The sequence below is a fragment of the Hyla sarda genome, unplaced genomic scaffold (assembly GCF_029499605.1).
Source record: "Hyla sarda isolate aHylSar1 unplaced genomic scaffold, aHylSar1.hap1 scaffold_986, whole genome shotgun sequence".
Lineage (NCBI taxonomy): Eukaryota > Metazoa > Chordata > Amphibia > Anura > Hylidae > Hyla > Hyla sarda.
Genome location: NW_026611016.1, coordinates 70,728 through 88,119, shown reverse-complemented (window position 1 = coordinate 88,119; position 17,392 = coordinate 70,728). Strand labels below are relative to the sequence as shown.

General features: G+C 45.9%; 1 protein-coding gene across 1 annotated transcript in view; it reads left to right on the top strand.

Annotated features, from left to right (window-relative positions):
• Positions 1-6,050: 6,050 nt before the first annotated feature.
• The window catches only part of LOC130351512 (zinc transporter ZIP4-like), a 48,865-nt gene continuing 37,523 nt past the window's right edge, over positions 6,051-17,392 (top strand). Inside the window, exon 1 of the mRNA XM_056554926.1 lies at positions 6,051-6,087. The gene's annotated coding sequence lies outside the window, so the exon portion shown is untranslated. The remainder of the gene's footprint in view (positions 6,088-17,392) is intronic.

Sequence of the window (17,392 nt, the reverse complement as noted above, 5' to 3'; positions counted from 1 at the left end):
ACCGGGACTGAGAAAGGACAACACTGTATGCTGACCAGGACTGAGAGGACAACACAGTATACTGACCGGGACTGAGAAAGGACAACACTGTATGCTGACCAGGACTGAGAGGACAACACAGTATACTGACCAGGACTGAGAAAGGACAACACCGTATGCTGACCGGGACTGAGAGGACAACACAGTATACTTACCAGGACTGAGAAGACAACACAGTATACTGACCGGGACTGAGAGGACAACACAGTATACTGACCGGGACTGAGAGGACAACACAGTATACTGACCGGGACTGAGAGGACAACACAGTATACTGACCAGGACTGAGAAGACAACACAGTATACTGACCGGGACTGAGAAAGGACAACACTGTATGCTGACCAGGACTGAGAGGACAACACAGTATACTGACCGGGACTGAGAAAGGACAACACAGTATACTGACCAGGACTGAGAAGACAACACAGTATACTGACCGGGACTGAGAAAGGACAACACTGTATGCTGACCAGGACTGAGAGGACAACACAGTATACTGACCGGGACTGAGAAAGGACAACACTGTATGCTGACCAGGACTGAGAGGACAACACAGTATACTGACCAGGACTGAGAGGACAACAACTTAAACTGACCAGGACTGAGAAAGGACAACAAAGTATACTGACCAGGACTGAGAGAGCACAACACAGTATACTGACCAGGACTGAGAGGACAACACAGTATACTGATCAGGACTGAGAGGACAACACAGTATACTGATCAGGACTGAGAGGACAACACAGTATACTGATCAGGACTGAGAGGACAACACAGTATACTGATCGGGACTGAGAGGACAACACAGTATACTGACCGGGACTGAGAAGACAACACAGTATACTGACCGGGACTGAGAAAGGACAACACTGTATGCTGACCAGGACTGAGAGGACAACACTGTATACTGACCAGGACTGAGAAAGGACAACACCGTATGCTGACCGGGACTGAGAGGACAACACAGTATACTGATCAGGACTGAGAGGACAACACAGTATACTGACCAGGACTGAGAAGACAACACAGTATACTGACCGGGACTGAGAAAGGACAACACCGTATGCTGACCGGGACTGAGAGGACAACACAGTATACTGACCAGGACTGAGAAAGGACAACACCGTATGCTGACCGGGACTGAGAGGACAACACAGTATACTGACCGGGACTGAGAAAGGACAAAACTGTATGCTGACCAGGACTGAGAGGACAACACAGTATACTGACCAGGACTGAGAGGACAACACTATATGCTGACCAGGACTGAGAGGACAACACAGTATACTGACCAGGACTGAGAGGACAACACAGTATGCTGACCAGGACTGAGAGGACAACACAGTATGCTGACCGGGACTGAGAAAGGACAACACAGTATACTGACCAGGACTGAGAGAGCACAACACAGTATACTGACCAGGACTGAGAGGACAACACAGTATACTGACCAGGACTGAGAGGACAACACAGTATACTGACCAGGACTGAGAGGACAACACCGTATACTGACCGGGACTGAGAGGACAACACAGTATACTGACCGGGACTGAGAAAGGACAACATTGTATGCTGACCAGGACTGAGAGGACAACACAGTATACTGACCGGGACTGAGAAAGGACAACACAGTATACTGACCGGGACTGAGAGGAAAACACCGTATACTGACCAGGACTGAGAGGACAACACAGTATGCTGACCAGGACTGAGAGGACAACACAGTATACTGACCGGGACTGAGAAAGGACAACATTGTATGCTGACCAGGACTGAGAGGACAACACAGTATACTGACCGGGACTGAGAAAGGACAACACAGTATACTGACCAGGACTGAGAGGAAAACACCGTATACTGACCAGGACTGAGAGGACAACACAGTATACTAACCAGGACTGAGAGGACAACACAGTATGCTGACCAGGACTGAGAGGACAACACAGTATGCTGACCAGGACTGAGAGGACAACACAGTATGCTGACCAGGACTGAGAGGACAACACAGTATACTGACCGGGACTGAGAAGACAACACAGTATACTGACCAGGACTGAGAGGACAACACAGTATGCTGACCAGGACTGAGAGGACAACACAGTATACTGACCAGGACTGAGAGGACAACACAGTATGCTGACCAGGACTGAGAGGACAACACAGTATGCTGACCAGGACTGAGAGGACAACACAGTATACTGACCGGGACTGAGAGAGCACAACACAGTATACTGACCAGGACCAAGAGAGCACAACACAGTATACTGTCCAGGACTGAGAGGACAACACAGTATACTGACCAGGACTGAGAGGACAACACCGTATGCTGACCAGGACTGAGAGGACAACACAGTATGCTGACCGGGACTGAGAAAGGACAACACAGTATACTGACCGGGACAGAGAAAGGACAACATCGTATACTGACCGGGACTGAGAGGACAATACAGTAAACTGGGACTGAGAAAGGACAACACTGTATACTGACCAGGACTGAGAGGACAAAACAGTATACTGACCAGGACTGAGAGGACAACACAGTATACTGACCAGGACTGAGAGGACAACACAGTATACTGACCGGGACTGAGAGCACAACACAGTATACTGACCAGGACTGAGAAAGGACAACACAGTATACTGACCAGGACTGAGAAAGGACAACACAGTATACTGACCGGGACTGAGAAAGGACAACACAGTATACTGACCAGGACTGAGAAAGGACAACACAGTATACTGACCGGGACTGAGAAAGGACAACACAGTATACTGACCAGGACTGAGAAAGGACAACACAGTATACTGACCGGGACTGAGAAAGGACAACACAGTATACTGACCAGGACTGAGAAAGGACAACAAAGTATACTGACCAGGACTGAGAGGACAACACCGTATACTGACCAGGACTGAGAAAGGACAACACCATATACTGACTGGGACTGAGAGGACAACACCGTATACTGACCGGGACTGAGACGACAACAAAGTATACTGACCGGGACTGAGAGGACAACACAGTATACTGACAATGACTGAGAGGACAACACAGTATAAGGACCAGGAATGATATAGGACAATGTTATAGGATGAGGATCTATAATGGGACATAATGTCCCATTAGAGATCCTCATCCTATAACATTGTCCTATTTCAGTCCTGTCCTATTATAGGACAATGTTATAGGATGGTCACATAATAGGACGGTACTTATATAGAACAATGTTATAGGATGACAGGGGGTTGTTGGGGTTCCTCTTCAGCAGGTTTCCCGTTGGGGTTCCTCTTCAGCAGGTTTCCCGTTGGGGTTCCTCTTCAGCAGGTTTCCCGTTGGGGTTCCTCTTCAGCAGGTTTCCCGTTGGGGTTCCTCTTCAGCAGGTTTCCCGTTGGGGTTCCTCTTCAGCAGGTTTCCCGTTGGGGTTCCTCTTCAGCAGGTTTCCCGTTGGGGTTCCTCTTCAGCAGGTTTCCCGTTGGGGTTACTCTTCAGCAGGTTTCCCGTTGGGGTTACTCTTCAGCAGGTTTCCCGTTGGGGTTCCTCTTCAGCAGGTTTCCCGTTGGGGTTCCTCTTCAGCAGGTTTCCTGTTGGGGTTCCTCTTCAGCAGGTTTCCTGTTGGGGTTACTCTTCACCTTATTTTTGTTTAGTGTTAGTCCAAAAGGGTGTTTATCTACAAACTTCTGGACAATCAGTACAAATAGGGAACTGTATCCGGTATGCATCAAAACCCTCATGTGTGTATAAGTACTAATATAGTTGATACTGTACTAAATGGATAAGTACTATATACTGTTCATACTCTCTGGTATGTACGGTTCATACTCTCTGGTATGTACGGGTCATACTCTCTGGTATATACTGTAGATACTCTGGTATATATGGTTCATACTCTCTGGTATATACTGTAGATACTCTGGTATATATGGTTCATACTCTCTGGTATATACTGTAGATACTCTGGTATGTACGGTTCATACTCTCTGGTATGTACGGTTCATACTCTCTGGTATATACTGTAGATACTCTGGTATATATGGTTCATACTCTCTGGTATATACTGTAGATACCAGGGCTGTGGACTCGGACTACATTTTGGGTACCTGGAGTCGGAGTCGGCAAACAATGCTTTTGAAAAAAGCAAGTTTAAATGTCCCAATTCACAAAAAGTTAAAGTAGAGAAGTCATTAATTATAAGAATAAAGACCAATGCATGCAGTGCGTCACGTAACCGCAAAAAGAACACGTTAAGTGACCGTGAAGAAGCTTTTCATGTGCTTCACTATATGGAAAGTATAACGCACAACGCACAATTAGGAGCGGCAATACTTATACTTTCCATAGTGTTGTGTTCTGCTGTTACAGGGAACCATGGGTAACCTACCTCTCACTGATAAGGGATTAAGGAAATGTTTTTTGCAGGACTAGAGACACTTGTATAAGTGAAGGGAATGGAGGGTCAATAGTTCAAGGCTGAAGCTGCTGCCATTCAGCTAAGGCTATAAAAACTTGTAAACTCGATTGTTAACTTAAAGGGGTACATCGCCCCTAGACATCTTATCCCCTATCCAAAATATAGGGGATAAGATGTTAGATCGCCGGAGTCCCGCTGCTGGGGACCCCTGGGATCGCCGCTGCGGCACCGCGCTATCATTACGGCACAGAGCGAGTTCGCTCTGTGCGTAATGACGGGCGATACAGGGGCCAGAGCATCGTTACGTCACGGCCCCGCCCCTCGTGATGTCATGGCCCGCCCCCTCAATACAAGTCTATGGGAGTGGGCGTGGCGGTCGTCACGCCCCTGCCATAGACTTGCATTAAGGGGGCGGGCCGTGATGTCACGAGGGGCGGAGCCACGACATCATGCTGCTCCGTCCCCTGTATCGCCCGTCATTACGCACAGAGCGAACTTGCTCTGTGTAGTCATGAAAGCGCGGGGCCGCAGCGGCGATCCCGGGGGTCCCCAGCAGCGGGACCCCGGCGTTCTGACATCTTTTCCCCTATCCTTTGGATAGGGGATAAGATGTCTATTGGTGGAGTACCCCTTTAAACATGACTATGGGATTCTACTAGGGAAATGATGTTTTATAATAAATGCCCCTTCCTGGATCCTCCCACTGCCCTATCTTCAGCAGCAGATCAGCACACAAACTGTTCAATACAGTAGACTGTTGGCTTCCCAGCCAGAAGTCCTGTGGTAATGACAGGTATGTTGCCTTTCTTTCCTTCAAGGAATGTATAAAATACAACCTCATATTAATACAGAGGAGTCTGAGTCGGGGAGTCGGAAGTACAAAAAACTCTGGAGTCAGAGTCGGAAAATGTATCTACCGACTCCACAGCCCTGGTAGATACTCTGGCATATACTCTATGGTATATACTGTAGATACTCTCTGGTATATACTGTAGTTACTCTGGTATATACTGTAGATACTCTCTGGTATATTTTGTAGCTACTCTGGTATATACTGTAGATACTCTGGTATATACTGTTCATACTCTCTGGTATATACTGTAGATACTCTCTGGTATATACTGTAGTTACTCTGGTATATACTGTAGATACCCTGGTACATACTGTTCATACTCTCTGGTATATACTGTAGATACTCTGGTATATACTGTTCATACTCTCTGGTATATACTGTAGATACTCCTGCTCTCTTGGACATACTAGACTTCTTCGTTACTTGTAGATCTGGAGTTCTACCTTAGAGAGACGGGATCCTTCCATGTTATATCCTGGATGATCAGATGATTGAGACATCGGGCCCTTATCACATGTTCCTTCTCTCCGCAGTGTCTCACTCCAGCCATCTTGTTTTCATCCCTAAAGAAATCCCCAGATTCCCAGCTGGATGCTCAGGGATATGAAGATCTATCTGGAGGATTACTGAGCTACATCGCAGACCCCTCATCAACCTGCGCAGCCTTAAGAGAAGAACAATGGATGACAAGTATCCTGCCCGAGAATAACCAAGAGGCTGTGGAGGCCACGCTCCATGTCATCGCCACCATACTGCCCCGATATAAACCCCTACCGACCAATCAGGTAAAGGGCAAAGTGAGGATGAGGAGAAGATAATGGAGGATGAGGAGAAGATAATGGGGGATGAGGAGAAGATAATGGAGGATGAGGAGATGGAGAGAAGATAATGGAGGATGAGGAGAAGATAATGGAGGATGAGGAGATAATGGAGGATGAGGAGAAGATAATGGAGGATGAGGAGATGGAGAGAAGATAATGGAGGATGAGGATAAGATAATGGCGGATGAGGAGATAGAGAGAAGATAATGGAGGATGAGGATAAGATAATGGAGGATGAGGAAAAGATAATGGAGGATGAGGAGATGAGGACAAGATAATGGAGGATGAGGAGAAGATAGTGGAGGATGAGGAGAAGATAGTGGAGGATGAGGAGAAGATAGTGGAGGATGAGGAGAAGAGAGTGGAGGATGAGGAGAAGATAATGGAGGATGAGGAGAAGATAATGGAGGATGAGGAGAAGATAGTGGAGGATGAGGAGAAGAGAGTGGAGGATGAGGAGAAGATAATGGAGGATGAGGAGAAGATAATGGAGGATGAGGAGATGGAGAGAAGATAATGGAGGATGAGGAGAAGATAATGGAGGATGAGGAGAAGATAATGGAGGATGAGGAGAAGATAATGGAGGATGAGGAGAAGATAATGGAGGATGAGGAGAAGATAATGGAGGATGAGGAGAAGATAGTGGAGGATGAGGAGAAGATAGTGGAGGATGAGGAGAAGATAGTGGAGGATGAGGAGAAGATAATGGAGGATGAGGAGAAGATAATGGAGAATGAGGAGAAGATAATGGAGAATGAGGAGAAGATAGTGGAGGATGAGGAGAAGATAATGGAGGATGAGGAGATGGAGAGAAGATAATGGAGGATGAGGAGAAGATAATGGAGGATGAGGAGAAGATAATGGAGGATGAGGAGAAGATAATGGAGGATGAGGAGAAGATAATGGAGGATGAGGAGAAGATAATGGAGGATGAGGAGAAGATAATGAAGGATGAGGAGATGGAGAGAAGATAATGGAGGATGAGGAGAAGATAATGGAGGATGAGGAGATGGAGAGAAGATAATGGAGGATGAGGAGAAGATAATGGAGGATGTGGAGAAGATAATGGAGGATGAGGAGAAGACAATGGAGGATAAGGAGAAGATAATGGAGGATGAGGAGAAGATAATGGAGGATGACGAGATGGAGAGAAGATAATGGAGGATGAGGAGAAGATAATGGAGGATGAGGAGAAGATAATGGAGGATGAGGAGAAGATAGTGGAGGATGAGGAGAAGATAGTGGAGGATGAGGAGAAGATAGTGGAGGATGAGGAGAAGATAGTGGAGGATGAGGAGAAGATAGTGGAGGATGAGGAGATGGAGAGAAGATAATGGAGGATGAGGAGATGGAGAGAAGATAATGGAGGATGAGAAGATGGAGAGAAGATAATGGAGGATGAGGAGAAGATAATGGAGGATGAGGAGAAGATAATGGAGGATGAGCAGAAGATAATGGAGGATGAGGAGAAGATAATGGAGGATGAGGAGATGAGGAGAAGATAATGGAGGATGAGGAGAAGATAATGGAGGATGAGGAGAAGATAATGGAGGATGAGGAGAAGATAATGGAGGATGAGGAGAAGATAATGGAGGATGAGGAGAAGATAATGGAGGATGAGGAGAAGATAATGGAGGATGAGGAGAAGATAATGGAGGATGAGGAGAAGATAATGGAGGATGAGGAGAAGATAATGGAGGATGAGGAGAAGATAATGGAGGATGAGGAGAAGATAGTGGAGGATGAGGAGAAGATAGTGGAGGATGAGGAGAAGATAGTGGAGGATGAGGAGAAGATAGTGGAGGATGAGGAGAAGATAGTGGAGGATGAGGAGAAGATAATGGAGGATGAAGAGAAGATAATGGAGGATGAGGAGATGAGGAGAAGATAATGGAGGATGAGGAGAAGATAATGGAGGATGAGGAGAAGATAATGAAGGATGAGGAGAAGATAATGGAGGATGAGGAGAAGGTAATGGAGGATGAGGAGAAGATAATGGAGGATGAGGAGAAGATAATGGAGGATGAGGAGAAGATAATGGAGGATGAGGAGAAGATAGTGGAGGATGAGGAGAAGATAGTGGAGGATGAGGAGAAGATAGTGGAGGATGAGGAGAAGATAATGGAGGATGAGGAGAAGATAATGGAGAATGAGGAGAAGATAATGGAGAATGAGGAGAAGATAGTGGAGGATGAGGAGAAGATAATGGAGGATGAGGAGATGGAGAGAAGATAATGGAGGATGAGGAGAAGATAATGGAGGATGAGGAGAAGATAATGGAGGATGAGGAGATGAGGACAAGATAATGGAGGATGAGGAGAAGATAGTGGAGGATGAGGAGAAGATAGTGGAGGATGAGGAGAAGATAGTGGAGGATGAGGAGAAGAGAGTGGAGGATGAGGAGAAGATAATGGAGGATGAGGAGAAGATAATGGAGGATGAGGAGAAGATAGTGGAGGATGAGGAGAAGATAGTGGAGGATGAGGAGAAGATAGTGGAGGATGAGGAGAAGAAAATGGAGGATGAGGAGATGGAGAGAAGATAATGGAGGATGAGGAGAAGATAATGGAGGATGAGGAGAAGATAATGGAGGATGAGGAGAAGATAATGGAGGATGAGGAGAAGATAATGGAGGATGAGGAGAAGATAATGGAGGATGAGGAGAAGATAATGGAGGATGAGGAGAAGATAATGGAGGATGAGGAGAAGATAGTGGAGGATGAGGAGAAGATAGTGGAGGATGAGGAGAAGATAGTGGAGGATGAGGAGAAGATAATGGAGGATGAGGAGAAGATAATGGAGAATGAGGAGAAGATAATGGAGAATGAGGAGAAGATAGTGGAGGATGAGGAGAAGATAATGGAGGATGAGGAGATGGAGAGAAGATAATGGAGGATGAGGAGAAGATAATGGAGGATGAGGAGAAGATAATGGAGGATGAGGAGAAGATAATGGAGGATGAGGAGAAGATAATGGAGGATGAGGAGAAGATAATGGAGGATGAGGAGAAGATAATGAAGGATGAGGAGATGGAGAGAAGATAATGGAGGATGAGGAGAAGATAATGGAGGATGAGGAGATGGAGAGAAGATAATGGAGGATGAGGAGAAGATAATGGAGGATGTGGAGAAGATAATGGAGGATGAGGAGAAGACAATGGAGGATAAGGAGAAGATAATGGAGGATGAGGAGAAGATAATGGAGGATGACGAGATGGAGAGAAGATAATGGAGGATGAGGAGAAGATAATGGAGGATGAGGAGAAGATAATGGAGGATGAGGAGAAGATAGTGGAGGATGAGGAGAAGATAGTGGAGGATGAGGAGAAGATAGTGGAGGATGAGGAGAAGATAGTGGAGGATGAGGAGATGGAGAGAAGATAATGGAGGATGAGGAGATGGAGAGAAGATAATGGAGGATGAGAAGATGGAGAGAAGATAATGGAGGATGAGGAGAAGATAATGGAGGATGAGGAGAAGATAATGGAGGATGAGCAGAAGATAATGGAGGATGAGGAGAAGATAATGGAGGATGAGGAGATGAGGAGAAGATAATGGAGGATGAGGAGAAGATAATGGAGGATGAGGAGAAGATAATGGAGGATGAGGAGAAGATAATGGAGGATGAGGAGAAGATAATGGAGGATGAGGAGAAGATAATGGAGGATGAGGAGAAGATAATGGAGGATGAGGAGAAGATAATGGAGGATGAGGAGAAGATAATGGAGGATGAGGAGAAGATAATGGAGGATGAGGAGAAGATAATGGAGGATGAGGAGAAGATAATGGAGGATGAGGAGAAGATAATGGAGGATGAGGAGAAGATAATGGAGGATGAGGAGAAGATAGTGGAGGATGAGGAGAAGATAGTGGAGGATGAGGAGAAGATAGTGGAGGATGAGGAGAAGATAGTGGAGGATGAGGAGAAGATAGTGGAGGATGAGGAGAAGATAGTGGAGGATGAGGAGAAGATAATGGAGGATGAAGAGAAGATAATGGAGGATGAGGAGATGAGGAGAAGATAATGGAGGATGAGGAGAAGATAATGGAGGATGAGGAGAAGATAATGAAGGATGAGGAGAAGATAATGGAGGATGAGGAGAAGGTAATGGAGGATGAGGAGAAGATAATGGAGGATGAGGAGAAGATAATGGAGGATGAGGAGAAGATAGTGCAGGATGAGGAGAAGATAATGGAGGATGAGGAGATGATAATGGAGGATGAGGAGATGATAATGGAGGATGAGGAGAAGATAATGGAGGATGAGGAGAAGATAATGGAGGATGAGGAGAAGATAATGGAGGATGAGGAGAAGATAGTGGAGGATGAGGAGAAGATAGTGGAGGATGAGGAGAAGATAATGCAGGATGAGGAGAAGATAATGGAGGATGAGGAGAAGATAATGCAGGATGAGGAGAAGATAATGGAGGATGAGGAGATGATAATGGAGGATGAGGAGAAGATAGTGGAGGATGAGGAGAAGATAGTGGAGGATGAGGAGAAGATACTGGAGGATGAGGAGAAGATAATGAGGATGAGTAGAAGATAATGGAGGATGAGGAGAAGATAATGGAGGATGAGGAGAAGATAATGGAGGATGGGGAGAAGATAATGGAGGATGAGGAGAAGATAATGGAGGATGAGGAGAAGATAATGGAGGATGAGGAGATGATAATGGAGGATGAGGAGAAGATAGTGGAGGATGAGGAGAAGATAGTGGAGGATGAGGAGAAGATAGTGGAGGATGAGGAGAAGATAATGGAGGATGAGGAGAAGATAATGGAGGATGAGGAGAAGATAATGAGGATGAGTAGAAGATAATGGAGGATGAGGAGAAGATAATGGAGGATGAGGAGAAGATAATGGAGAATGAGGAGAAGATAATGGAGGATGAGGAGAAGATAATGGAGGATGAGGAGAAGATAATGGAGGATGAGGAGAAGATAATGGAGGATGAGGAGATGGAGAGAAGATAATGGAGGATGAGGAGATGGAGAGAAGATAATGGAGGATGAGGAGATGAGGAGAAGATAATGGAGGATGAGGAGAAGATAATGGAGGATGAGGAGAAGATAGTGGAGGATGAGGAGAAGATAATGGAGGATGAGGAGAAGATAATGGAGGATGAGGAGAAGATAATGGAGGATGAGGAGATGATAATGGAGGATGAGGAGAAGATAGTGGAGGATGAGGAGAAGATAATGGAGGATGAGGAGAAGATAATGGAGGATGAGGAGAAGATAATGGAGGATGAGGAGAAGATAATGGAGGATGAGGAGAAGATAGTGGAGGATGAGGAGAAGATAGTGGAGGATGAGGAGAAGATAGTGGAGGATGAGGAGAAGATAGTGGAGGATGAGGAGAAGATAGTGGAGGATGAGGAGAAGATAATGGAGGATGAAGAGAAGATAATGGAGGATGAGGAGATGAGGAGAAGATAATGGAGGATGAGGAGAAGATAATGGAGGATGAGGAGAAGATAATGAAGGATGAGGAGAAGATAATGGAGGATGAGGAGAAGGTAATGGAGGATGAGGAGAAGATAATGGAGGATGAGGAGAAGATAATGGAGGATGAGGAGAAGATAATGGAGGATGAGGAGAAGATAGTGGAGGATGAGGAGAAGATAGTGGAGGATGAGGAGAAGATAGTGGAGGATGAGGAGAAGATAATGGAGGATGAGGAGAAGATAATGGAGAATGAGGAGAAGATAATGGAGAATGAGGAGAAGATAGTGGAGGATGAGGAGAAGATAATGGAGGATGAGGAGATGGAGAGAAGATAATGGAGGATGAGGAGAAGATAATGGAGGATGAGGAGAAGATAATGGAGGATGAGGAGATGAGGACAAGATAATGGAGGATGAGGAGAAGATAGTGGAGGATGAGGAGAAGATAGTGGAGGATGAGGAGAAGATAGTGGAGGATGAGGAGAAGAGAGTGGAGGATGAGGAGAAGATAATGGAGGATGAGGAGAAGATAATGGAGGATGAGGAGAAGATAGTGGAGGATGAGGAGAAGATAGTGGAGGATGAGGAGAAGATAGTGGAGGATGAGGAGAAGAAAATGGAGGATGAGGAGATGGAGAGAAGATAATGGAGGATGAGGAGAAGATAATGGAGGATGAGGAGAAGATAATGGAGGATGAGGAGAAGATAATGGAGGATGAGGAGAAGATAATGGAGGATGAGGAGAAGATAATGGAGGATGAGGAGAAGATAATGGAGGATGAGGAGAAGATAATGGAGGATGAGGAGAAGATAGTGGAGGATGAGGAGAAGATAGTGGAGGATGAGGAGAAGATAGTGGAGGATGAGGAGAAGATAATGGAGGATGAGGAGAAGATAATGGAGAATGAGGAGAAGATAATGGAGAATGAGGAGAAGATAGTGGAGGATGAGGAGAAGATAATGGAGGATGAGGAGATGGAGAGAAGATAATGGAGGATGAGGAGAAGATAATGGAGGATGAGGAGAAGATAATGGAGGATGAGGAGAAGATAATGGAGGATGAGGAGAAGATAATGGAGGATGAGGAGAAGATAATGGAGGATGAGGAGAAGATAATGAAGGATGAGGAGATGGAGAGAAGATAATGGAGGATGAGGAGAAGATAATGGAGGATGAGGAGATGGAGAGAAGATAATGGAGGATGAGGAGAAGATAATGGAGGATGTGGAGAAGATAATGGAGGATGAGGAGAAGACAATGGAGGATAAGGAGAAGATAATGGAGGATGAGGAGAAGATAATGGAGGATGACGAGATGGAGAGAAGATAATGGAGGATGAGGAGAAGATAATGGAGGATGAGGAGAAGATAATGGAGGATGAGGAGAAGATAGTGGAGGATGAGGAGAAGATAGTGGAGGATGAGGAGAAGATAGTGGAGGATGAGGAGAAGATAGTGGAGGATGAGGAGATGGAGAGAAGATAATGGAGGATGAGGAGATGGAGAGAAGATAATGGAGGATGAGAAGATGGAGAGAAGATAATGGAGGATGAGGAGAAGATAATGGAGGATGAGGAGAAGATAATGGAGGATGAGCAGAAGATAATGGAGGATGAGGAGAAGATAATGGAGGATGAGGAGATGAGGAGAAGATAATGGAGGATGAGGAGAAGATAATGGAGGATGAGGAGAAGATAATGGAGGATGAGGAGAAGATAATGGAGGATGAGGAGAAGATAATGGAGGATGAGGAGAAGATAATGGAGGATGAGGAGAAGATAATGGAGGATGAGGAGAAGATAGTGGAGGATGAGGAGAAGATAGTGGAGGATGAGGAGAAGATAATGGAGGATGAGGAGAAGATAATGGAGAATGAGGAGAAGATAATGGAGAATGAGGAGAAGATAGTGGAGGATGAGGAGAAGATAATGGAGGATGAGGAGATGGAGAGAAGATAATGGAGGATGAGGAGAAGATAATGGAGGATGAGGAGAAGATAATGGAGGATGAGGAGAAGATAATGGAGGATGAGGAGAAGATAATGGAGGATGAGGAGAAGATAATGGAGGATGAGGAGAAGATAATGAAGGATGAGGAGATGGAGAGAAGATAATGGAGGATGAGGAGAAGATAATGGAGGATGAGGAGATGGAGAGAAGATAATGGAGGATGAGGAGAAGATAATGGAGGATGTGGAGAAGATAATGGAGGATGAGGAGAAGACAATGGAGGATAAGGAGAAGATAATGGAGGATGAGGAGAAGATAATGGAGGATGACGAGATGGAGAGAAGATAATGGAGGATGAGGAGAAGATAATGGAGGATGAGGAGAAGATAATGGAGGATGAGGAGAAGATAGTGGAGGATGAGGAGAAGATAGTGGAGGATGAGGAGAAGATAGTGGAGGATGAGGAGAAGATAGTGGAGGATGAGGAGATGGAGAGAAGATAATGGAGGATGAGGAGATGGAGAGAAGATAATGGAGGATGAGAAGATGGAGAGAAGATAATGGAGGATGAGGAGAAGATAATGGAGGATGAGGAGAAGATAATGGAGGATGAGCAGAAGATAATGGAGGATGAGGAGAAGATAATGGAGGATGAGGAGATGAGGAGAAGATAATGGAGGATGAGGAGAAGATAATGGAGGATGAGGAGAAGATAATGGAGGATGAGGAGAAGATAATGGAGGATGAGGAGAAGATAATGGAGGATGAGGAGAAGATAATGGAGGATGAGGAGAAGATAATGGAGGATGAGGAGAAGATAATGGAGGATGAGGAGAAGATAATGGAGGATGAGGAGAAGATAATGGAGGATGAGGAGAAGATAATGGAGGATGAGGAGAAGATAATGGAGGATGAGGAGAAGATAGTGGAGGATGAGGAGAAGATAGTGGAGGATGAGGAGAAGATAGTGGAGGATGAGGAGAAGATAGTGGAGGATGAGGAGAAGATAGTGGAGGATGAGGAGAAGATAATGGAGGATGAAGAGAAGATAATGGAGGATGAGGAGATGAGGAGAAGATAATGGAGGATGAGGAGAAGATAATGGAGGATGAGGAGAAGATAATGAAGGATGAGGAGAAGATAATGAAGGATGAGGAGAAGATAATGGAGGATGAGGAGAAGGTAATGGAGGATGAGGAGAAGATAATGGAGGATGAGGAGAAGATAATGGAGGATGAGGAGAAGATAGTGCAGGATGAGGAGAAGATAATGGAGGATGAGGAGATGATAATGGAGGATGAGGAGATGATAATGGAGGATGAGGAGAAGATAATGGAGGATGAGGAGAAGATAATGGAGGATGAGGAGAAGATAATGGAGGATGAGGAGAAGATAGTGGAGGATGAGGAGAAGATAGTGGAGGATGAGGAGAAGATAATGCAGGATGAGGAGAAGATAATGGAGGATGAGGAGAAGATAATGCAGGATGAGGAGAAGATAATGGAGGATGAGGAGATGATAATGGAGGATGAGGAGAAGATAGTGGAGGATGAGGAGAAGATAGTGGAGGATGAGGAGAAGATAGTGGAGGATGAGGAGAAGATAATGAGGATGAGTAGAAGATAATGGAGGATGGGGAGAAGATAATGGAGGATGAGGAGAAGATAATGGAGGATGAGGAGATGATAATGGAGGATGAGGAGAAGATAGTGGAGGATGAGGAGAAGATAGTGGAGGATGAGGAGAAGATAGTGGAGGATGAGGAGAAGATAATGGAGGATGAGGAGAAGATAATGGAGGATGAGGAGAAGATAATGAGGATGAGTAGAAGATAATGGAGGATGAGGAGAAGATAATGGAGGATGAGGAGAAGATAATGGAGGATGAGGAGATGGAGAGAAGATAATGGAGGATGAGGAGATGGAGAGAAGATAATGGAGGATGAGGAGATGAGGAGAAGATAATGGAGGATGAGGAGAAGATAATGGAGGATGAGGAGAAGATAGTGGAGGATGAGGAGAAGATAATGGAGGATGAGGAGAAGATAATGGAGGATGAGGAGAAGATAATGGAGGATGAGGAGATGATAATGGAGGATGAGGAGAAGATAGTGGAGGATGAGGAGAAGATAATGGAGGATGAGGAGAAGATAATGGAGGATGAGGAGAAGATAATGGAGGATGAGGAGATATATAGTATATACTGTTGATACTCCTGGAGAAGACATGATCTTTGGTTTACATAGAAGAATGTGGCCCTATAACAAATATGAAATGGCGCCTCCTATTATGACCAATGATTTGGCCTCCAACCATAGAGGTCGCTGCCTCCCTTAGATCCCCCATACTCGTACTCACTCACATGATCTTCTCTGGGGAGAGAAATCCTCCATAGACTCCAACCAGTAGAGAAAGCAACGGGAACCGCCAGGATTTGGCCCCAAAGGGCCCATCGCAGCCCCATGAGCTGTCACTACGATACTTACATCTTTACCCGTTTCTTCTATCAATAAGGGCTTCCAACCTTCACAGAGTACTTTAGGGAAAGAAGAACTCCGTCATCATGGGGTGTGAGGAGATATGGGGTAATAAGGTGAGGGCGGAGGACACTGCTGGAGATTATATACAGAGGGGGCAGATAGTAAAGAAGAACTCCGTCATCATGGGGTGTGAGGAGATATGGGGTAATAAGGTGAGGGGGGGGAGGACACTGCTGGAGGTCATATACCGGGGGGGGGGGGGCAGATAGTAAAGAAGAACTCCGTCATCATGGGGTGTGAGGAGATATGGGGTAATAAGGTGAGGGGGGGGGACACTGCTGGAGGTCATATACCGGGGGGGGGGGCAGATAGTAAAGAAGAACTCCATCATCATGGGGTGTGAGGAGATATGGGGTAATAAGGTGAGGGGGGGGGGACACTGCTGGAGGTCATATACCGGGGGGGGGGGCAGATAGTAAAGAAGAACTCCATCATCATGGGGTGTGAGGAGATATGGGGTAATAAGGTGAGGGGGGGGGGGACACTGCTGGAGGTCATATACCGGGGGGGGGGCAGATAGTAAAGAAGAACTCCGTCATCATGGGGTGTGAGGAGATATGGGGTAATAAGGTGAGGGGGGGGGGGGACACTGCTGGAGGTCATATACCGGGGGGGGGGGCAGATAGTAAAGAAGAACTCCATCATCATGGGGTGTGAGGAGGAGATATGGGGTAATAAGGTGAAGGTGGAGGACACTGGTGGAGATTATATACAGGGGGGGGGGATAGTAAAGAAGAACTCCGTCATCATGGAGTGTGAGGAGGAGATATAGGGTAATAAGGTGAGGGGTGGAGGACACTGGTGGAGATTATATACAGGGGGGGGATAGTAAAGAAGAACTCCGTCATTATGGGGTGTGAGGAGGAGATATAGGGTAATAAGGTGAAGGTGGAGGACACTGCTGGAGGTCATATACAGGGGGGGGGCAGATAGTAAAGAAGAACTCCGTCATCATGGGGTGTGAGGAGGAGATATAGGGTAATAAGGTGAGGGGTGGAGGACACTGGTGGAGATTATATACAGGGGGGGGGGATAGTAAAGAAGAACTCCGTCATTATGGGGTGTGAGGAGATATGGGGTAATAAGGTGAGGGGGGGGGGGACACTGCTGGAGGTCATATACCGGGGGGGGGCAGATAGTAAAGAAGAACTCCATCATCATGGGGTGTGAGGAGGAGATATGGGGTAATAAGGTGAAGGTGGAGGACACTGGTGGAGATTATATACAGGGGGGGGGGATAGTAAAGAAGAACTCCGTCATCATGGGGTGTGAGGAGGAGATATAGGGTAATAAGGTGAGGGGTGGAGGACACTGGTGGAGATTATATACAGGGG